General features: G+C 43.3%; 1 protein-coding gene across 5 annotated transcripts in view; it reads right to left on the minus strand.

The window, feature by feature from the left end:
- fhl3b (four and a half LIM domains 3b) overlaps positions 1 to 24,934 on the minus strand; it is a 41,088-nt gene that overhangs the window by 11,545 nt on the left and 4,609 nt on the right. The window contains exon 1 of one of the 5 annotated variants that reach the window (XM_060915373.1): positions 18,544 to 18,645. The exons of the other annotated variants lie outside the window; for them this stretch is intronic. The gene's annotated coding sequence lies outside the window, so the exon portion shown is untranslated. Of the gene's footprint in view, positions 1 to 18,543; positions 18,646 to 24,934 lie in introns of those variants that run through there. 5 annotated transcript variants of the gene reach the window in all.

Consider the following 24,934-nt stretch of genomic DNA (forward strand, 5'->3'; position numbering starts at 1 on the left):
CATGTGGTTGTGACGTCATCGTAAACAAATCCGTTCTACTCATCCAGACGACTTCGCAACGGCGCCGTTGCCAGATTTTTCCACTCTGGAAACCGTTCTCAAAAAAATATCGTTTTGGGGCACCCAAAACGCCGGTGCCGTGTGGATGCCAGGCCGAAACGATAAAAAATTTTATCGGATTCACCTGAATCCGTTGCCGTGTGGACAGGGCCCTAGTTTCTCAAAAATTACCATCTCTAGCTTTAACCCTGTGCGATTTCTGTAAAACCTTTCAGGTACTAATAAACCAGCATTAGCTATCGTTTCATTAGCTGGTAAAGGCAAAAAACTGCTGTGTTCAAAACCCTGAAACATCTCGTTTCATCTTCTTCCGCTTTATCCGGGACCGGGTCGCGGAGGCAGCAGTCTAAGCATGGAAGCCCAAACTTTCCTTTCCCCAGACACCTCGGCCAGCTCCTCGGGAAGAACACCGAGGCGTTCCCAGGCCAGCCGAGAGACATAGTCCCTCCAGCGTGTCCTGGGTCTTCCCCGGGGCCTCCTCCCGGGGGGACATGCCTGGAACACCTCCCCAGGGAGGCGTCCAGGAGGCATCCGAAAAAGATGCCCGAGCCACCTCGGCTGATTCCTCTCGATGTGGAGGAACAGCGGCTCTACTCCGAGCAACTGTGCTTCTCACCCTATCTCTAAGGGAGCACCCAGCCACCCTGCGAAGGAAACTCATTTCGGCCGCTTGTATCCGCGATCTTGTTCTTTCAGTCATTACCCAAAGCTCATGACCATAGGTGAGAGTTGGAACGTAGATCGACCGGTAAATTGAGAGCTTCGCCTTTTGGCTCAGCTCCTTCTTCACCACGACGGACCGGTAAAGCGACCGCATCACTGCGGAGGCTGCACCAATCCGCCTGTTGATCTCACGCTCCATCCTTCCCTCACTCGTGAACAAGATCCCGAGATACTTAAACTCCTCCGCTTGAGGCAGGACTTCTCCACCAACCTGAAGAGGGCAAGCCACCCTTTTCCGGTCGAGAACCATGGCCTCGGACTTGGAGGTGCTGATTCTCATCCCAGCCGCTTCACACTCGACTGCAAAACCCTGAAACATGATCAAAACAAACCTAGCACTGAACTAGCCGAAGTTTCAAAGTGAACGTGTTGCATTCTACAATATGCTCACCGGCCACTTTAATAGGAACTTGTTCTTGATTCTAAGATCCCTGTTCTTGGCTGCAGGACTGGAACCCAATGTGTTCTTCTGCTGTTGCATGCTGAGATGCTTTTCTGCTCACCACGGTTGTAAATATGAGTTACTATATCCTTCCTGGCCAAAAAGCTCGAACCAAACTGTGCATTTTCTGATCTCTGAGCTCTCTTATCAACAAGACGTTTGTTTCCACCCACAGAATTGTCCCTCACTCACACACTCGATGCTTTTTGTTTTTCGCACCATTCGTGAAAACCCCAGAAGATCAGCAGCTTCTGAAATACTCTGAAAAACCAGTCGATCTGGCTCAAACCAACACCCATGCCACAGTGAAAGAAAGTCACACTTCACTGTGAGATCACAATTTTTCCCATTCTGATGTTTGAACGTTGTGAACATTAACTGAAGCTCTTGATTTGATGTATTGTGCTGCTCTCAAGGCATCGGCTGATTATTAGGGTGTTCCTAATAAAGTGGCCGGCGTGCGTTTTGTACTACGCAAGCGCGGCTGCACTATAAGGAATAACAGGGTTTCGTAAAACTGTTATAATTAATTTCGGGGTGTGAACTTTTCCGTGTTCCTGTACTATTTATGTAAACTGACTTTTTAAAAAGCCAGGAATATTTTATTCCCGTTCGGTCGCACTGCTCCTTTATTTATCTTCTTCTGGCACTTGTTTTCAGGGCAGCTGGTGGAAATTCAGTCCCGTAGATGGCACCCGGTATTTAAACAGCTGGATCAGATTGTGTCTCGCTTGTAAGTCACTTGGAATAAAAGCATCTGCCAAGCGAAGAAAGGTGAACGTAAACGTGATTATTACGGCTGTTTGAGTCATGTAAACCATGAGAAAGTCAGACGCCAGCGTGTGTGTGTGTGTGTGTATTTCCCTCCAGTGATGTCCGATGTCATACTGCCTGTAAAGAAAAGACATGCACAAATAAACAGCAGGAAGTTCAGAACGGCAGATGGAGAGTTTGGGAGTCTGTGAGAGCCGCAAAAGAAATGCGGAGAATGTACAAAATGTTGACTGAAGCTATTTCCTAATGACATACATATACAAAACATCATCGCTACAGCTATGTATAGCGAATTAAAACAGCGAGCTTGTGAATGTCTTGAACCTCAGTCTGTGTGTGTGTGCGCGCACGTTACAGATTCACTGTAAGAGCTTTCAGCTTCTACACAATGCCAGACTCGGACATAAATGATGACCAGATCTCTTTGTCCTTCCTTTTTTTTCTTCTTTCCAAACTCTTGACAGTTTGTTTCGGTGTCACTCCGAGCTGGCAGAATGGAAACAGCGCAGAGTGCCACGGAGGAAACAAAAGTCTCTTTTATTCCATAACCTTTTTAAAAGCTCTCAGACAGGGGTAATAAATCTTCCTAAATGGTGCACACAGGTGTAACAGCTTTCCTTTACTGCTTACACAGCGCTCTCAGAACTGTAAACCAATGTGACAACAGTCCTGATGCTGTCATTATTACGAAATAGCACTGTATAATAGCTTCCACCTGTAGAACATTTAAAAAAAAAAAACGAGACACCCTTTCAGGGCGGCATGGTGGTGTAGTGGTTAGCGCTGTCGCCTCACAGCAAGAAGGTCCGGGTTCGAGCCCCATGGCCGGCGAGGGCCTTTCTGTGCGGAGTTTGCATGGTGTCCGCGTGGGTTTCCTCCACAGTCCAAAGACATGCAGGTTAGGTTAACTGGTGACTCTAAATTGACCGTAGGTGTGAATGTGAGTGTGAATGGTTGTCTGTGTCTATGTGTCAGCCCTGCGATGATCTGGCGACTTGTCCAGGGTGTACCCCGCCTTTCGCCCGTAGTCGGCTGGGATAGGCTCCAGCTTGCCTGCGACCCTGTAGAACAGGATAAGGCGGCTACAGATAATGGATGGATGGATGGACACCCTTTCACACCTTTCTCACCAATAAAACACAGACATAGCAAGCTTTTTTGTGTCTGAATATCTGTGCGTTACAAATGATGACAGTTTCTGCTTGATTTCCGTACGTGAATTTGTCACATCCGATAACCGGAGTGTTTAGACATGCTGTACCTTTGGTGAATGGTGTTTGAGGTGATCTCATTAACCGGGCTTGACATGCTTCAGCCAAAAAACAAACGGAACCCCTGAAACTAGCAGACGAAACAGTGAACTGGAAAAGTGAGACTACGGTGGTGTAGTGGTTAGCGCTGTCGCCTCACAGCAAGAAGGTTCGGAGTTCAAGCCCAGTGGCTGACAGGGTCCTTTCTGTGCAGAGTTTGCATGTTCTCCCCATGCCCATGTGGGTTTCCTACAGGGACTCCGGTTTCCCCCACAGTCCAAAGACATGCAGGTTAGGCTTACTGGTGGCTCTAAATTCCCTTCATCACCTCCAGACTTGACTACTGTAACAGCATCCTGTATGGCCTCCCCTCCTCTGTTCTCCAAAAGCTGCAATATGTTCAAAACTCTGCTCACTCGATCCCCCTCCAGAGAACACATCACCCCCATCCTCTGTCAACTTCATTGGCTTCCCATTAAACAACGTATACATTTCAAGATCCTCCTCATCACCTACAAAGCTCTTAATAACCTCGCTCCCCCATACCTGACTGATCTCCTCCAACGCTACTCTCCTACTCGCCGACTCCGCTCTGCTGACGCAAACCTTCTTACACCCACCACCAGGACCAAATATCGTACAATGGGAGACAGAGCCTTCACCATTGCTCCCCCAACTCTCTGGAACTCTCTCCCACAAGCCATCCGAAACTCTGATACACTGCTGTCCTTCAAAAACCAACTCAAAACTCATCTCTTCAATGCTACTTACAATACCTGACACGTCATCTTCCATTATCATCCACCCTTTTTCCCCTCTGTGTGTGTGCATGTTGTGTGTGTAATTTTTGTAAAGCGTCTTTGAGTGTTAAGAAAAGCGCTATATAAAACCAATGTATTATTATTATTATTATTATTATTATTATTAAATTGACCGTAGGTGTGACTGAGCGTGAATGGTTGTTTGTCTCTATATGTCAGCCCTGCAATGACCCGGCGACTTGTCCAGGGTGTACCCCGCCTCTCACTGGGATAGTCAGCTGGGATAGGCTCCAGCTTGCCTGCGACCCTGCACAGAATAAATGGATAATGGATGGATATTTCGCACGTATTTCTGATGTACGGACGTGATCTCTTCCAAGTTCATTCTGCTATTCTTTGCAATAAATCCTACAACAGAAATGGTACATTACATCACAGACAGGGTCTGCACTAACACACTGCTGAAATGTATGGACGTGAACAAATTTGTTGGTACCCTTCCATGAACAAAAAAAAAAAGAACCCACAAACAAGCCATCTCTGAAATGACTTGAAACTGACAAACATTAATGGCTTCCATCATTGTTTATTCCATGTTTAACACAAATCAGACTTTGCATTTGATTTTTGATTCAACTGAATATTTGACACAACAAAACAAATGAAAATGACACGGACAAAAATGATGGTACCCCGAACTTAATATTTTGTTGCACGACCGTGAGAAGCAATCGCTGCCAACAAGCGATCTCTGTAGCTCTTCTGAGACTTCTACATCTGCCAGCAGGTAGTTTGGCCCACTCTTCCTGAGCAAACTGCTCTGGCTGTCTCAGGTTTGAAGGGTGCCTTCTCCACACTGACGTTTCAGATCTTTCCAGAGACGTTCGATAGGATTCAGATCAGGGCTCATGGAAGGACACTTCAGAACAGTTCAACGTTTTGTTCTTTGCCATTCTTGGGTGCTTTTAGCGGTGTGTTTTGGGTCTGTTGGAGGGAGGACCATGATGTTTCACTCCTGCATGCCTTGATAGTCTTGAGATTTCATTGTGCCCTGCACAGATTCAAAGCACCCCATGGGAGATGCAACAAAGCAGCCCCAAATACTAACCGAGTCTCCTCCATATTTCACGGTAGGTACACAGTGTTCCTTTCTTTGAAAGCTTCATTTTTTCTTTTGTGGACATCGAGCTGATGTGGCTTGCCAATTAGCTTGAGTTTTGTCTCAACTGTTCAAAGGACAGCATCCCAGAAGCATTGTTAATATGCATTTTAGTAAATTCCAGTCTGGCTTCTTTTTTCTTTCAATAACGAAGTCCTTCTGGATAATCATCTTCCATCGAGCCTGCTGCCACTCAAAAAGTGATGAATGGTACAAACAGACATTGATGTACCTTGATCTCGGAGCTCAATGTTTATCTCTTTGGAAGTTGTCCTTGGCTCTCTGTCCAGGAAGGTTGGCTCCAGTCCCATGGAACATAAACCTCTTAATAATATTTGCAACTGTAGTCACAGGAACATCAAACTGCTTGGAGATGGTCTTCTAAACCTTTGCCCTTAATATGCATTACATTCCATTAATGGCATTTAGCAGATGCTCAACATACCCAGAGCAGCCTGGGGTTAGGTACCTTGCTCAAGGGCACTTCAGCCATTCCTGCTGGTCCAGGGAATCGAACTGGTCCTCTTGGTCCCAAAGCTGCTTCTCTAACCATTCCGGCATAGCTTCCCCATATGCTTGTCTATAATTTTCTTTCTGATCTCCTCAAACAACTCTCTTCTTTGGTTTCTCTGGTCCATGTTCAATGTGGTGCACACGACAATATCGAAACGGCAGAGTGACGACTTTTCTCCATTTAAATAGACTGAATGACTGATAAGAATGAAGACACCTGTGATACTAATTAAGGTTAAATAATTAATTAGTTACAGGACCTTCTTGAAAATCACTTTGAATCCTGTTAAAATATCATTAAACAAATAAATTCATTAATTTGAAATATCACTAGAATCCAATTATTTGTAATCTTTTCTAGGGGTACCAACAAATCTGTCCAGACTACTTTAGAATATCTTTATAAAATAAACAAATAAAAAATTTATTTTCACCTTTTTTTTGCTGTCCTCTATGACATACCAAAGGCATGCAAGTATACACGTGAAAATTGTTTTTAAATTTCATTAATTTTCAGCATTGTTTCAATGCGCTGTAAGGGTACCAACAAAGCTGTCCACGCCTGTATTAGATTTCATTCTGATTATTTTATATAAACCAAGATCTTTGCCAAGCTGGCAACTACAGTTAGGACACTGACAAATTTTGTTTTTTTTACCTGTTTACTGAAACATATTCAAGTTATAGTTATATAATGGACATGGACATAAAGTCCAGACTTTCAGCTTTCATTTGAGGGAATCCACATTAAAATTGGATGAAGGGTTTAGGAGTTTCAGCTCCTTAACATGTGCCACCCTGTTTTTTAAGGGACCAAAAGTAATTGGACAATTGACTCAAAGGCTATTTCATGGGCAGGTGTGGGCAATTCCTTCGTTATGTCATTCTCAATTAAGCAGATAAAAGGCCTGGAGTTGATTTGAGGTGCGGTGCTTGCATTTGGAAGATTTTGCTGTGAAGAAAACATGCGGTCAAAGGAGCTCTCCATGCAGGTGAAACAAGCCATCCTTAAGCTGCGAAAACAGAAAAAACCCATCTGAGAAATTGCTACAATATTAGGAGTGGCAAAATCTACAGTTTGGTACATCCTGAGAAAGAAAGAAAGAAAGAAAGAAAGAAAGAAAGAAAGAAAGAAAGAAAGAAAGAAAGAAAGAACTGGTGAACTCATCAATGCAAAAAGACCTGGAAGCCCACAGAAGACAACAGTGGTGGATGATCGCAGAATGAAGAGAAACCCCTTCACAACAGCCAACCAAGTGAACAACACTCTCCAGGAGGTAGGCATATCAATATCCAAATCTACCATAAAGAGAAGACTGCATGAAAGTAAATACAGAGGGTTCACTGCACGGTGCAAGCCACTCATAAGCCTCAAGAATAAAAAGGCTATCTTTCGATTACGTTCATTATGTCTTATATTAAATATAGTTAGTTTTTGTTTTTTTCTTTTTTATCAGACATCTAATTTTTGGGTTTGTTTACCTGACATGTTTCGACGTACAACTTCCGTCTTCCTCAGAGTGTCACCGGATGTTATTGGTGACGCATCTTTTATCAGCTGCTGTTTCTGAAGGCGTGGCCTTCCTGTCTGGTTTGACAGGTTTTCAAAGATGTCACTCCAGGTATGGGAGAGCATGTATGCTCCCTCATCCCGGTTGATGGTCCTCGGGCTTCGCTTACGGATCTCCATGGCCTCCCTGATCCAGCGCTGATGTTTGTCAGAAGATAACAAACATCAGCGCTGGATCAGGGAGGCCATGGAGATCCGTAAGCGAAGCCCGAGGACCATCAACCGGGATGAGGGAGCATACATGCTCTCCCATACCTGGAGTGACATCTTGCAGGGGACGAACAGACAGTATAAGGCGTGACCGACCTGTCAAACCAGACAGGAAGGCCACGCCTTCAGAAACAGCAGCTGATAAAAGATGCGTCACCAATAACATCCGGTGACACTCTGAGGAAGACGGAAGTTGTACGTCGAAACATGTCAGGTAAACAAACCCAAAAATTAGATGTCTGATAAAAAAGAAAAAAACAAAAACTAACTATAAATAAAAAGGCTAGATTGGACTTTGCTAAAAAACATCTAAACAAGCCAGCACAGTTCTGGAAGAACATTCTTTAGACAGATGAAACCAAGATGAACCTCTACCAGAATGATGGAAAGAAAAAAGTATGGTGAAGGCGTGGTACAGCTCATGATCCAAAGCATACCACATCATCTGTAAAACACGGCAGAGGCAGTGTGATGGCTTGGGCATGCATGGCTGCCAGTGGCACTGGGTCACTAGTGTTTATTGATGATGTGACACAGGACAGAAGCAGCCGGATGAATTCTGAGGTATTCAGAGACATACTGTGTGCTCAAATCCAGCCAAACTGATTGGTCGGCGTTTCATAATACAGATGGACAATGACCCAAAATATAAAGCCAAAGCAACCCAGGAGTTTATTAAAGCAAAGAAGTGGAATATTCTTGAATGGCCAAGTCAGTCACCTGATCTCAACCCAATTGAGCAGCATTTCACTTGTTAAAGACTAAACTTCAGACAGAAAGGCCCACAAACAAACAGCAACTGAAAACCGCTGCAGTAAAGGCCTGGCAGAGCATTAAAAAGGAGGAACCACAGCGTCTGGTGATGTCCATGAGTTCAAGACTTCAGGCAGTCATTGCCGACAAAGGGTTTTCAACCAAGTATTAGAAATGAACATTTTATTTACAATTATTTAATTTGTCCAATACTTTTGAGCCCCTGAAATGAAGGGATTGTGTTTAAAAAATGCTTTAGTTCCTCACATTTTTATGCAATCATTTTGTTCAACCCACTGAATTAAAGCTGAAAGTCTGAACTTCAACTGCATCTGAATTGTTTTGTTCAAAATTCATTGTGGTAATGTACAGAACCAAAATTAGAAAAAATGTTGCCTCTGTCCAAATATTTATGGACCTAACTGTTTGTCATGTTATGTAATTTCCCCCTCTCAGCATACTGTATGTCCTGCTTCGTTTATGCTTACATCTGCATTTTAGGTCTCTTCTCCACCCCTGTTTGGTCATTGGTTGATCTCTCTATAGTGTCCTGATTGTTTTGTATTAGTTTCTGCTTAGCTCGCCTACTTATACCCTCATACATCTCAGTCTGACACTGTCTTATTGTGCCTGTGTGTCCAAGTTTGCTTCCCGTGCTTTGTGTGCCCTGTTCTTTGTTTTTGCTTCCTGGTTTCAACCCTTGCATGTTGTCCGGTTTCATGAATACCCTTATGTGTTGCTGTTGTATCTGAGTTTTAACCCATGCCACGAATAATAATGATAATTTAGTTTACCCTGAATAAAAAGTGCACTCACACTTTACTCACTTGTTACAAACACTGTTCCTCCCCTGAGCATGGGACAGAATGAATCCTGCCCTAACGGAGTTCTATATTAACATCGTTGCAGTTCCCACTTTTGACCACTAGGTGCAATAATAACTCTATAAGACTTACCGTGGTCGAAATCGCTCACCCGTTCACTACTCCCTACATAGGGAATTACTATATAGAGGACTATACAGTGAGCTCATTGGTAAAATGTAAAAACGCTGGTATTTACGTCATTACTGTCGCACAATTAAAACGTGCCAGATCAGGCAGCTGGTGGGTTTTCAAAATAATAAATACATGCATGTGCTTTTGTGATAAATCCATACTATACAGAGTGTATTTCCTACATTAATCAATACAAAGTAGCTGCATCTTTCAGTTTTTTTTTAAATCAAGGCTGAATCCTTTCTTTCTTCTTTGCCGCTGCCTTTTATTAAATCACATTTGAGACTTTTAATGTGATTTCTTTCAGCGTGACCGCAATGCATGATGGGATATATTGCTTTGGTTAGTGACCATCGTTGTACACTACTTTCCATGATGCATTGTGGGATACTTTGAGTACACTACCGTATATAGGGTGTAAATAATCCTCGCTAAGGTTTCGGACAGCACTACAAAATGGCGTCCTCGCTATATAGTGAGTAGGGAGCGATTTCCGACACGGGGTTAGTAAAAGCAAATCAGCAGAACTTTCAAATCAACTCGCATCTCAAATAGCAATATATTGAATTTTTAAATCATTCTTGATTCAAAAGAGGTCATTAATATTTTTAACAGAGTCGTGTACGAGGACTTTATGAAGATTTGCCGAAAGGCTGATATAAATGTTAGACTGAGCCGCCACCATTGGAGACTTAAAATAAACGTCTCCTTACTGTTATAGAAATTTAATCAACACCTTCTGAACATATACGAGAGAAGGTTCCAGTATGAAAATGCAGTTTATAAGAAAGTGGGTGGGGCATATATTAGAGGTTGAGGGCTTTTTTGGTTTAAATTTGCATATCCATTTAATTCATACAGTCCGTTCCGAACTCCAGTTCCCACAACGCATCGTAGCGTACAAACATGACCGCCAAGGACTACATCACCCATCAGCCACTGCATGCACCAAGTCATGGACCTCACACCTGCTTTCAGTTATGCTATGATTAATCTGTTGATTTAAACCGCAGTTCTGGGTCTCTCCTTGTCTTGCTTTTCCGTAAAAGAAAAATGTCATGCTGTTTGAAGCTGACAACAGCATGCCTGCACAGAAGACACCACCCCTTCTGGATGACCAGGTGCTGTCCCTGTCTCCAGCCAGTGTGAGGAGATCCCTCTCCAGGATCAACACCCGCAAAGCTGTAGGACCTGACAACATTCCAGGTCGTGTGCTAAAGGACTGTGCAGAGGAGCTCACAGATGTCCTCACAGACGTCTTCAACACCTCCCTGAGCCAAGCTGTTGTCCCTACCTGCTTCAAGAGCACCACCATCATCCCTGTTCCAAAGAAGGCCTCTCTATCCTGCTTCAGTGACTACTGCTCTGTGGCACTGACCCCCATCATTATGAAGTGCTTCGAGCGGCTAGTCATGCAGCACATCAAATCCATCCTCCCTTCCTCCATGGACCCGTATCAATTTGCATATTGGGCCAATCGGTCCACTGACGATGCAATCTCCACCGCTCTCCACTCAGCTCTCACTCACCTGGACACTAAGGACTCTTACATACGGATGCTGTTCTTAGACTTTAGTTCAGCATTTAACACAATCATCCCCCAGCAGCTGATACAGAAACTGGACTGTCGAGGACTTAACACCTCCCTCTGCAACTGGTTGCTGGACTTCCTGACCAGAAGACCACAGGCAGTCTGGGTCGGCAGCAACACATCCAGCACCATCATACTGAACACAGGGGCCCCCCAAGGATGTGTGCTCAGCCCCCTTCTCTTCATCCTGCTGACCCACGACTGCACACCAACACACAACAGCAACCTCTTCATCAAGTTTGCGGCTGACACTACTGTGGTGGGACTCATTCACAACAATGATGAGTCATACTACGGGGACGAGGTGAGCCAACTGGCCACGTGGTGCAGAGACAACAATCTCTCTCTTAATGTGGAGAAGACGAAGGAGATGGTTGTTGACTTCCGGAGAGCCTCCACCCAGCATCCTCCACTGACCATCAATGGTGCCGCTGTGGAGAGAGTGAGCAGCATCAAGTTCCTGGGTGTGTACGTCACCAAGGATCTCTCCTGGAGCAGCAACACCGCATAGCTGGCCAGGAAAGCTCAGCAGCGCCTCTACTTCCTCCGCAGATTGAAAAGAGCTATAGCACCAGTCCCTATCATGCACACCTTCTACCGCAGAACCACCGAGAGCATCCTGACCAGCTGTGTGGTACGGCGGCTGTACTACATCCTGCCGGAAGACCCTGCAGCGCATAGTGAGAGCAGCTGAGAAGATCATCGGTGTCCCCCTACCCTCCCTTCAGGATATTTACAACACACGCCTGGCCCGCAGAGCACTCAGCATTGCGGGCGACTCCACCCATCCCAACCACCACTTCTTCAGCCTCCTGCCTTCTGGGAGGAGAATGAGAAGCCTCCGGGCGAGAACCAGCAGGCTGAGAGACAGCTTCATCCACCAAGCCGTCAGGAGGCTGAACTCCCTCCCAGGCCAGTACCCCCCTTCCCTTAATACACAAACCAAATGTCACCAGCCACTTTAATGAACTTTAACGAAATTCAATTGCACTACGTAAAAACTGTTTACACTTTATACATCTTTTATCTTTGATAGACTTCACTGCAATACTGTTTATACGATCATATCTGCCATATTTATACTTACACTGAAAATTCTGCTCATACTGCCATTTTATTTATATTTATACTGATAATTCTGTTTATATCGTGTTATATTGCCCTACTGTCAGACTGCTGTTCCCGTTTACATTGTTCATTCTGTTTATATCGTCATTCGTCACGTTTAAATTTATACCGTTAATTCTGTTCACGCTGCCACATTTGCCATATTTATACCTTCTGGATTGCCACTGTCTTTTCTTAGATAGCTTTATTGTGTGTATATATATAATATACATATATTAGTGCTGTCAAGCGATTAAAATATTTAATCGCGATTAATGTCGCGACTGTCATAGTTAACTCGCGATTAATTGCAATTTAATCGCACATTTTTGTCACATGAAAAACCATTATAATTCTCTTATCAGCATAAAAAAGTGAATGGGCTTGTTCACCGTTCGAACTACGGGGGTACACGGGGGATCCGAGATCCCCTGAAACAGACATGAGATCCCTTGAAAACATGATTTGGGAAATGTTGGGGGGTCTCTAAAATATTGGCAAAATGATGTTTATTGACATAGCAATCGTGTGTAACGGGAAGCATTTGCATATCCGAAGTGAGCGTGCGATGGAGAGCCGCGCTCTGAGACAAGCGCAAGCACCCCCCCCCAAGGGAAAATAAGGGACCCCCCCTGAAAATATCGGCATAGTTCGAACACTGGTTGTACCAATGTTTTTTTTTTTTTATTGCAGAGCATAACACGTCTTGTCACAGCCACTGCAAAGTGGGGCTGGAGCCGCCGATGGGAAAACGAAACCTAAGCCGAGCACCGTGGCTCTTCGGGGAAGGGCAGAGGACTCTGGCTGTGTGGGGTGTGGCATCATGTCACAGAGCGTTAATCTCGCGATAAAAAAATTATCGCCGTTAAAATTGAGTCAAGTTAACGCGTTAATAACGCGACATTTTTGACAGCACTAATATATATATATATATATATATATATATATATATATATATATAAACACTTTTTTTAAAGTTTATATATTTTACCTATATTTTATATTTCATGTTTATTACTGTTTGCACCGCGGATAAGAGGGAAACACAATTTCAAGTCTCTGTATGTCCTGCACATATGGCATTATTGATAATCAAGTTGACTTGAACTTAATATTGCACATTCATTTTCATGCTCATAGTGTTTTGATTATCATGGGTTATTTTCATGTACTCACTTTAATAAATTCTGCACTTGCATGCAGTATCTCCAGCATTCAGAAATGAGATTTATTCCTCTTGGCTAAATGATGCTTTTGGTTGAATCTTCATATCAAACATTTTATCATTTATCAGAAGACAAATCACAAAAAATTTTTTTTTTCACAATTACGGCTGGGTGACGTGACGATGTAATATTGATACTGGGATCAATTATTTCCCGATACACTGTTCTGAAATATCGCACATATCTTTGTTTATTCGTCGGATTTAAAAAATTTAAAAAAATGACAGAATTTTAAGCCATTTAAACTTTGTAGAAATTAGATCCTTGAACTGATTTTTAAAAAATATTTATTAGCTCATCTGGCCGATAGGCGACGAGCTCATGCCATCATGTATTGTCTGTCATCGTCCACGTTTCACAAAAATCGCTTCTTCTCTCTCTCAATCCTTCACCGACTTTTATTCTTTTTGGCAGGAAGGTAGGTCTGCCTGGGTTGCATATAGCTTCCACCCAAATTTGCATAATTTCAATTAATAATGAAGATATAGAGTAATTAATCAATCCCTAACAAGCAGTTTCTACACAAATCGCTTCTTCTCCCTCAATTCTTCACCGATTTTGGTTCTTTCTGGCATGAAGGTAGGGGTACCTAGGGTGCATATAAATTCTACGCAGATTTGCTTTATTACAATTATTAATGAAGTTATGGACTAATTAAGCCTTAATGAGCAGTTCAACAAAAATCGCTTCTTCTTGGTCAATTCCTCGCCATTTTGGATTCCTTCTGGTAAACAGGTCGGTATTCCTAGGGTGGATATCGCTTCGATATATTGCTTGTACATAGTGTATATAACTTGCAACACTTATTGCATAAGGTGGCCCACTTTAGATCGTTCCTTTTGGACTTTCTACATTGTAGAACAATACTGAAGACATCAAAACTATGAAATAACACGACACATACAGTCACTGTCTGCTTAATGAGGAACACCCACCCATCCACCTGCTGTTTGATGCAGTTCTCTAATCAGCCGATTCCTTGACAGCAGCACAATGCATCAAATCATACAGATACAAATCAAGAGCTTCAGTTAATGGCAAAAAAATTGTGATCTCACAGTGAAGTGTGACTTTCTTTCACTGTGGCATGGGTGTTGGTTTGAGCCAGATGGAGCATGAAGGTTTGAGCATTTCAGAAACTGCTGATCTCCTAGGGTTTTCACACACAACAGTCTCTCATCTCATCTCATCTCATCTCATTATCTGTAGCCGCTTTATCCTTCTACAGGGTCGCAGGCAAGCTGGAGCCTATCCCAGCTGACTACGGGCGAAAGGCGGGGTACACCCTGGACAAGTCGCCAGGTCATCACAGGGCTGACACATAGACACAGACAACCATTCACACTCACACCTACGGTCAATTTAGAGTCACCAGTTAACCTAACCTGCATGTCTTTGGACTGTGGGGGAAACCGGAGCACCCGGAGGAAACCCACGCGGACACGGGGAGAACATGCAAACTCCACACAGAAAGGCCCTCGCCGGCCATGGGGCTCGAACCCAGGACCTTCTTGCTGTGAGGCGACAGCGCTAACCACTACACCACCGTGCCGCCCACAACAGTCTCTATTCACAGAATGGCGCGAAAAACAAAAAACATTGAGTGAGGGACAGTTCTGTGGGTGGAAACAAACGCCTTGTTGATAAGAGAGGTCAGAGATCAGAAAATGGACCAGTGGCGGCTGGTAGTCTTTCAAACAGGGGAGGCTTGTCGGTTATGATATTTCCAGATTTTAAAAGAAAAAACACATCAATTTTGCCCATACTCTTGCCTCTGATCTGGCTGATTGTTGGCAGCGTCACAAACTGTGAAATAACAGGTTCTTTTGGCCCATTAGCCTACTGTCCAATATACATGATGGTGGTGTTGGGGGGGGAGGGGTATATTTTCACATTTTATATTTTAAAATTGTGGCATGTTGTTTAAAAATTGATCATTATTGAAAGCAGCTCTTTGTCAGGAACCTCAGCAGTAGAGCTGGGTGCCACACATTTCATTCAATGACACTTTCCCTATATTTTAATTATTTTGACTGAGAAATGTTTTATTGACAATTTTGATAACCCTTCACTTTTAATCCAGGTCTGTAGTGTGAAATGTTCTCGGCTGTGTTTTTGTTTAAAAATGTTTTCCAAATTGTAGCTGTGTTTAATTCATATCCAGAAAAATATATATTCCAATATAATATACTCAGCATAAACATTTTACATAGATTCTATATTTTTGGTCCATCCATGACATATTACTAAAGTAGCCTATTTACTGTTGTTGATGTGGGTCACTTGCTGTTAGCCAATTCACTTTCTCGTACCAGGAGAGCTGAAAGGAACGAGTATTATTCCCTACCTTTTTCACCAAGTCAGTTTGAGGCGTTGGTCTACCCTGCTCTTTAATTTTAATTTTTTCCTCGAAAGGAAGACTGGCAAATGGCTTCGCCAAAATTAAATCAGCAATGCTTGGCATCCGTGCGCAGCTTTCTTGCTAGCTGACTAGCCCCCTCAAGTTCAAGTTCAGTCACTCAAATAAAAGACATTTCTGGAACTAAGATAGCAAACTTGACAACACTATATTTACACTTTATTTACAATGAAAATATATACAAACTAAAAAAGCTGGTAGAAACCGTATGTAATGAATGAAATCGAAATGTAAGCTGATCTCTTACAATACAGTACTTGCGAATCCGCATGGGACTGAACTGATGTTGCCAGATACTGCTGACGTTATCCAGCCCAAAATATGTTCAAAACCCGCCAATATGCACTTAAAACCGCTCAATTGAGCAGGAAACCCCCAATCTGGCAACACTGTACCGCTGCCTGTCTATAGTTGAAACGAGCTGTCAATCAAAGAACATATCCGGCCGCTTTCACCAATCACCAGTCTCCTCACAGAAACTGCCATGTCCCTCCCATGTGAGGCTCGGAGTCCGTGGGCGGGCGTTTTCGCAGTATTTGTCCAATAACCGTCTTGCATTTTGAGATTGAAAAGCGCAGAGCTCCCAAATGCCATTGAAGTCCACTGAGGCTGGGAGTCCGTGGGAGTCCGTAGGTGGGCATTTTCGCAGTATTTGTCCAATAATCGTCTTGCATTTTGAGATTGAAAAGCGCAGAGCTCCCAATGCCATTGAAGCCCACTGAGGCTGCGCTGCATCGCACTGTCACGAGGGGGAAAAACTCACGCACACATTAAAGTTATAAGGGCATTTTTAGAGGAGGCTGAGCCTCCCTTGTTGTCTTAGAGCAATCGCCCATGAAATGGACAGACTGGTTTGAGCTGTTTGGCTGGAAAGGATATAGTAACTCATAAATCACTCTTTACAACAGTGGTGAGCAGAAAAGCATCTCAGCAACATGCAACAACAGACCGAACAACACATTGGGTTCCACTCCTGCAGCCAAGAACAGGGATCTTAGAATCAACAAGTTCCGATTAAAGTGGCCGGTGAGTGCATGTGGAATTATGTAGTAAACAAAAATGTTAAACAAACAAAAAAAAACTAAATATCATTTATATTTTAGATTCTTCATGATCAAGTATCCAGCGTCTCCCCTTGACGCTTTGCACACTATTGGCGTTATCTTAACCAGCTTCATGAGGTCGTGCCCTGGAATGCTTTTCGATTAACAGGTCTGCCTCTTCAAAAGTTAATTAGTAGACGAGTTTTCTGCCTTCTTAATGTGTTTAGGATCAAACAGTAAATACAGTGGTGCTTGAAAGTTTGTGAACCCTTTAGAATTTGCTATATTTCTGCATAAATATGACCTAAACATCATCAGATTTTCACACAAGTTCTAAAAGTAGATAAAGAGAACCCAGTTAAACAAATGAGACAAAAATATTATACTTGGTCATTTATTTATTGAGGAAAATGATCCAATGTTATATATCTGTGAGTGGCAAAAGTATGTGAACCTTTGCTTTCAGTATCTGGTGTGACCCCCTTGTGCAGCAATAACTGCAAATAAACATTTCCGGTAACTGTTGATCAGTCCTGCACACCGGCTTGGAGGAATTTTAGCCCGTTCCTCCATACAGAACAGCTTCAACTCTGGGATGTTGGTGGGTTTCCTCACATGAACTGCTTGCTTCAGATCCTTCCACAACATTTCGATTGGATTAAGGTCAGGACTTTGACTTGGCCATTCCAAAACATTCACTTTCTTCTTCTTTAACCATTCATTGGTAGAACGACTTGTGTGCTTAGGGTCGTTGTCTTGCTGCATGACCCACCTTCTCTTGAGATTCAGTTCATGGACAGATGTCCTGACATTTTCCTTTAGAATTCGCTGGTAGAATTCTAAATTCATTGTTCTAGAATTCATTGTTCCATCAATGATGGCAAGCCGTACTGGCCTAGATGCAGTAAACCAGGCCCAAACCATGATACTACCACCACCATGTTTCACAGATGGGATAAGGTTCTTATGCCGGAATGCAGCGTTTTCCTTTCTCCAAACATAACGCTTCACATTTAAACCAAAAAGTTCTATTTTGGTCTCATCTGTCCACAAACCATTTTTCCAATAGCCTTCTGGCTTGTCCACGTGATCTTTAGCAAACTGCAGACGAGCAGCAGTGTTCTTTTTGGAGAGCAGTGGCTTTCTCCTTGCAAGCCTGCCATGCACACCATTGTTGTTCAATGTTCTCCTGATGGTGGACTCATGAGCATTAACATTAGCCAATGTGAGAGAGGCCTTCAGTTCCTTAGAAGTTACCCTGGGGTCCTTTGTGACCTCACTGACTATTACATGCCTTCCTCTTGGAGTGATCTTTGTTGGTCGACCACTCCTGGGGAGGGTAACAATGGTCTTGAATTTCCTCCATTTGTACACAATCTGTCTGACTGTGGATTGGTGGAGTCCAAACTCTTTAGAGATGGTTTTGTAACCTTTTCCAGCCTGATGAGCATCAACAATGCTTTTTCTGAGGTCCTCAGAAATCTCCTTTGTTCGTGCCATGATACACTTCCACAAACATGTGTTGTGAAGCTCAGACTTTGATAGATCCCTGTTCTTTAAATAAAACAGGGTGCCCACTCACACCTGATTGTCATCCCATTGATTGAAAACACCTGACTCTAATTTCACCTTCAAATTAACTGCTAATCCTAGAGGTTCACATACTTTTGCCACTCACAGATATGTAATATTGGATCATTTTCCTCAATAAATAAATGACCAAGTATAATATTTGTGTCTCATTTGTTTAACTGGGTTCTCTTTATCTACTTTTAGGACTTGTGTGAAAATCTGATGATGTTTTAGGTCATATTTATGCAGAAATATAGAAAATTCGAAAGGGTTCACAAACTTTCAAACACCACTGTAGTAAATCATGAGGATACAGTAAATAAATAGCCCTATTCTACACCACAACTGCAGTAAGTAAGTAAAGAGACTCACAATATTCCTCTTTTCTTTCTCCTCCTTAAGGTTGATCTACGACTCAAAGGTTTGATCGTTGTAATGACTTTATTCCGTTTGGAGTCTGAGCAGGAAGGAGGTGTGTGTTGTGGTTTTGCTCCATTTACTCCAGAAGCAGTTCTGGTGTTTAATGGTGTTTAAGAGCAGAATAAAAGTCATCCATCTCTGAATGCAGCCACTGTTTTAGCTGGTGAGTGTCAAACTCTCCCTCTCGTCACCTTAATTCACTCTGAAATCTCTTCTTCATCTCAAGTGCATGTTAAACAGAGCACAGTGCCCAGATATTTATTCTGATTTCAGAAAGAGCCGGAGTATTTTGTTGAGGAAATCTGTGAGCACTTTTTTTCCTGTGTTCTACAGTGCCAAGCCATGTACAAATCTTTCACTAATGCGCTTTTTGGCATGTGTACAATGGTGTGTGTTTGTGTGTTTCCTCTCAACCTGTATCGAAAACACCACAAACAATAAAAAAAGTACTGACACACAACGAGCTCGACAGGTTTTCACTCTGTGTTCTTTCGTTACTCATTACATGAGAACTGGAAAGGATGAGTGTTAATGGTGCGTGAAGGTGCATGTGTGCGTGTGTTATATTTACATATTTTAGCTGTGGTCAAAGGAACAGTGAGGAAGGATCACACACTACCTCCTGATGCTCAAGAACAAAAAAAGTCCAAACAAACAGGACTGACATGTGAAAAAAAAAATTACATTCCAACATCAAAGAGAAAAACACACGCACACTTAAGAGAGACTTCAGACAGAAAGACGTCAGTTACTCGATTAAACAAAGAGTTGTGTGGTTAAATGGTTTTTACTCTTCAAAAAATTTGCTATAGAAGGGTCAGTATGGGGTGGTGTGTGTGTGTGTGTGCGTGTGTGTGTGCGTGTGTGCGCAGAGATACATGTCTCAGTTCAGATATGTTCCCTGTAGTTGTTTATGTACTGTGTGTGAACTCATCCGCCTCAGTGTCTGATCAAATATTCACAATTAAACGCAAAACAGAATTTCGGACACATTCTTCTTCTGCAGTGTGATGTCACTGAGCGAATCCGGTTGGGAATAACGTGAGGAGATTCAGAGTCTGATTTAGATTTAAGATTTAGATTTGTCACCACATCACAGTTTATGATGCACAGTCTAAAAGGTGTGAAATTCTTTGCAGAGTTCCAACAATGAAGCATTCTATACTACAGCATACCATAGTATACTTTACCACACCATACACTCGCCTATACCATACTATACTCTCTCATACCATACACTCCCCTATAACCATACTATACTATACTCTCACATACCATGCACTCGCCTACACCATACTATACTCTCTCATACCATACACTCCCCTATAACCATACTATACTATACTCTCACATACCATGCACTCGCCTACACCATACTATACTCTCTCATACCATACACTCCCCTATAACCATACTATACTCTCACATACCATGCACTCGCCTACACCATACTATTCTCTCTCATACCATACACTCCCCTATAACCATACTATACTCTCACATACCATGCACTCGCCTACACCATACTATACTCTCTCATACCATACACTCCCCTATACCATACTATACTCTCACATACCATGCACTCGCCTACACCATACTATACTCTCTCATACCATACACTCCCCTGTACCATACTATACTCTCTACCATACACTCATAGCATACACTCCCCTATACCATACTATACTCACATACCATACACTCCCCTATACCGTACTATACTCTCTCATACCATGCACTCCCCTATACCATACTATACTCTCACATACCATACACTCCCCTATACCATACTATACTCTCACATGCCATACACTCCCCTATACCATTCTATATTCTGTCATGCCATACACTCCCATATACTGTTCCACACTATACTCCCACGTACCATACACTCCCCTATACCATATACTCTCCTATACTGTACTATATTCTCCTATAAAATATGCTCTCATATACTATATTATACTCTCCTGTACCATACACCCCATACCATATTCTCTCCTGTACCATACTCTACTTTCATATACCATATTCTCTCCTGTACCATACTCTACTTTCATATACCATACACTCCCCTATAACATACTATACTCTCCTATACTATATTATACTCTCCTCTACCATACATCCCCCTATACCATCTACTCTCTGATACATCCTATACTATACTCTCATATACCATATACTCTCCTATACTATATTGTACTCTCCTGTACCATTCGCTCTCCTACACCAGGCTTGCTCATTGGGGATAGATTAGGGACAAAATTAGCTCATGTTTTAAGTCGTTCAAATTCTGTAAAGCTGCTTTGCGACAATGTTTATTGTTAAAAGCGCTATACAAATAAACTTGACTTGACTACACTACAATATACTATTTTATATCCCTCAGCAAAAAATTCCCATGCAAGGATTGGCCAATGATGGCTCACGTGACATAAAATAGTTCCCCCACTGGTTAAGCAATGCATCTTGTAACGTCAAAAAAAAAGAAAAGGATATGATGCGAGTCAATCATGGTATATCCTGGATATACCATGAACTGACATACAATTTCAAGCTATACGGCCAACTCGAGTCACAGCTGTGGCTCTACGAGCATTTCTGTGTGTGTAGATCTACGTATCATGGTCATGCCTAGGGAGGCAGGTGATAGCATGGTTCACACAAGTTGGACGGCAAGCTTTTCCAACTTTGCCGCCTCAAGTCTAAATCAGCATCCAAAACGACACTGAGCGACTTCCTGTATACCGACAATGCAGCCTTAGCCACTGCAGATCTTAACTCTCTTCAGAATGTTACAACAGCCCTTAACAACGCATGTAACGACTATGGCCTCACCATCAGCAAACCCAAGACCGAGGTAATGCACATTCAGTGCCCAGAACCATCACCGATCCTCCTAGATGGCTTCAAACTCAAGCGGGCACACAATTTTGTGTACCTGGGTAGCAACCTCAGTGACGATGGGAGCCTTCAAGCCGAGGTCAAGAAGAGAATTAGCCGGGCAGCTCACTCATTCCGCAGTCTAGCTACGAGATGTTGGGACAGAAATGAACTGTCCACCACCACCAAGTTGACAGTGTACAGAGCCATTATACTACCGATTCTGCTCTACGGCAGTGAGACATGGCCAACTCTCTCAAAGCAACTGCAAATGCTAGAAAGTTTCCATCAACGATCCTCGCGGAAACTCCTCAGAGTTAAATGGTGGCATCACATCACGAACGCAGAGGTCCTGTCACGTGCCAACTCAACTACAATGGAAACTATGATTCGAGCTAACAGACTCCGCTGGCTGGGTCACGTCCGTAGGATGGGTGACAACAGGATCCCAAAGCAGCTCCTCTTCTGCGAACTCTCGCACGGCATCCGTCCGAGAGGCCGTCCCCTTAAAAGATGGAAAGACTGTGCGAAAGAAAACCTGAAAATCTTCGGCTTCGGCAACAATTGGTTTGAGGTGGCGGCTGACAGAACGGCATGGCGTGCCCAGGTGAAGCTTGGTCGAACCCTGTCAGGGCATCAGCTCATGGAACGAGCAGCAGCGAGGCGTCGACGACGTCGTGAGAAGGGTCCCCGATCATCTTCCTAGATGCGGACCATGCAGCAGATCTACGCATCATGGTCATGCCTAGGGAGGCAGGCGATAGCATGGTTCATTGCACATGAGCTGGTCAAAGGTCGCTACGACGTAAACAACAAACATGGCTGCCTCCAGTGAGTTTATGCCAAGATTCAGTCTTAACACTTTTAGTTTGGGATTTTTTGATGAAGGGTATAAATCAAATATACCATACACTGGGAGGCTCCAGTAATGATGGATTTTCTGAGGTGACTGGCATAGGACTATTTTCTGAGGGGCTCAGCCAGTCACCTCAGAGAATCCATCATTTCAACCGGAGCCTCTCAGTGCATGGTATATTTGATTACTATACTATGCTGGAAATGTATATTGTCCTGTACAAATATGATGAATTCTCACACACACAGATTTCCTCTTTTTCCAGGAGTTTTCATATTGTGATATGATTCATGGGATTACTTTGGGACTGGATAAAAAAAATAAAGTTAGTGTTCTCACACATCGCTAAGCGACTGGTATGCGCACTGACTCAGTGTTTTCCGTTCAGTGGTAGCTGTGTGTAGGGGAAGGGAGACGATAAATGACATGAACAAAGTCGCTGTACTTTCAGTGGTTTTTTTTTGTTGAGATTTTGAAAAAGGTTTGATTTTAGTTTATATGTTTAAATTCAGGGTCATGACATCAACATATGTCGCTTCACTGTCACATCTCCATGTCAAATGTGAGCCCTGGATCCTTCCATAAAGCAACCAAGGAAAAAAATAAAGCTAAATATTTTTCATATGCCAACAGCTGTGCTCAGCAAAAGGTTCTGTTTCTTGTTTACATCACCATGCTCAGGCTTTTTAATGACATGTTTACAGGAGACAAGTGGAAACTATTTACATCTTGGCTCGTAAAAAAAAGTGACATCATTCACTTTGGAAATGTGGGAAAGCAGAAGAGGTGAGGAATGGGTTGGGTCGAGACAAAATGTCACCTTTTAATTGCTGGTTTGTGTCACACTTAAACTTGCCGTGTAAACAGAAAAGGTAATGTCTCCAACACTTCAGACAACTCACCTCAAGAACTCAAGTACCAACTCCCCTGATCCAGAAGAGGCCTCTCAGATTTATTAGGAAGCTCTTAGGCTGTGGTCTGTACACGATACGGGATACAAACAGCAGGCTGTTTCCATTTAAATTCCAGTTTATAAACATCATTTGGGCGGCACGGTGGTGCAGTGGTTAGCGCTGTCGCCTCACAGCAAGAAGGTCCGGGTTCGAGCCCCGTGGCCGGCGAGGGCCTTCCTGTGTGGAGTTTGCATGTTCTCCCCGTGTCCGTGTGGGTTTCCTTCGGGTGCTCCGGTTTCCCCCACAGTCCAAAGACATGCAGGTTAGGTTAACTGGTGACTCTAAATTGACCGTGGGTGTGAATGTGAGTGTGAATGGTTGTCTGTGTCTATGTGTCAGCCCTGTGATGATCTGGCGACTTGTCCAGGGTGTACCCCGCCTTTCGCCCGTAGTCAGCTGGGATAGGCTCCAGCTTGCCTGCGACCCTGTAGAACAGGATAAAGCGGCTAGAGATAATGAGATGAGATGAAACATCATTTGATTATTTATTATGTACCATTTATTATGTGTTCATCCACCCACACATGGGCTTTCGCCGCCACTTCATCCGCCCACACATGGGCTTTCGCCACCACTTCATTTGCCCAAATACGGGCTTTCACCGCCACTTCATTTGCCTAAGCGCGGGCTTTCAACACCCAAGCATGGGCATTACTGTCCAAGTAGGGGCTTCATCCACAAAAACAGGAAATTCATCAAAACAGGAAAGCAGTAGCTTTGTATGCCCAAGCAAAGGCTTCATCTCTCCAAACCATGATTTTATCCACCAATGCAGGGGCTCCAGGTACTAATCTACCCAAGCAAAGACTTTATTCACCCATGCAGGGGCTTTATCTACATAAGGAGGGATCTCATCTGCTCAAGAAAGAGGTTTTATCTGCCTAAACATGAGCTTTATCTTCCAAAGCAGGAAATCCATGGGTTCCATCTGTCCAAGCAGGGGCACTTTTTGCAAGAACAGGGGTTCCATGTGCTTCATCTGCCCAAGAAGAGGTTTCAGCAGTTTTTTCTGTGCAAGCAACAGCTCTGTCTGCCAAAACATGGGCTCCAAATGCTTCAAGGTGAGGGTTCTTCTGTGCAAGCAAGGGTTTCATGTGCCTTATCTGCCCAAGCTGAGGCTTCCTCTGCCTAAACTTGGGTCTCACGTGCACAAAAGGGGTTTCATCCCCAAAAGCAGGAACTTCATCTGCTCAAACCTAAGTTTTGTTTGCCCAAGCATAGGCTTCATCTACCCAAGCATGGGCTTCAGGGGCATCATTTGCCCAGTAATGGGCTTTGTCTGCCCAAGGAGAGGTGTCCGGGGATAATTCTGCTTAATCATTGGCTTTATCTACCTACACAAGGGCTCCAGAGGCTAAATCTGCCAAAATCATGGACTGTAAGGTCTCTATGTGCCCAAGCAGGAGCTTCATCTGTCCATGCAGAGCATGGGCTCTTTCTGCCAACACAGGCATTCCAGATGCTTCATTTACCTAAGCAGAGACCTTAGTTGCTCAAGCAGAGGTTCCAGGGGCTTTATCTGCTTAAGCAGGAACTTTATCTTCAGAAACATCAGCTCTGTCTGCCAAAACCAGCTCTGGGTGCTGCATGTGGCCAAGCAAGGGCTTTATCTGCTCAGGCATTCAGAAATTTTTCGTCCCAGTTC

This window comes from Neoarius graeffei, chromosome 2 (assembly GCF_027579695.1).
Source record: "Neoarius graeffei isolate fNeoGra1 chromosome 2, fNeoGra1.pri, whole genome shotgun sequence".
NCBI lineage: Eukaryota > Metazoa > Chordata > Actinopteri > Siluriformes > Ariidae > Neoarius > Neoarius graeffei.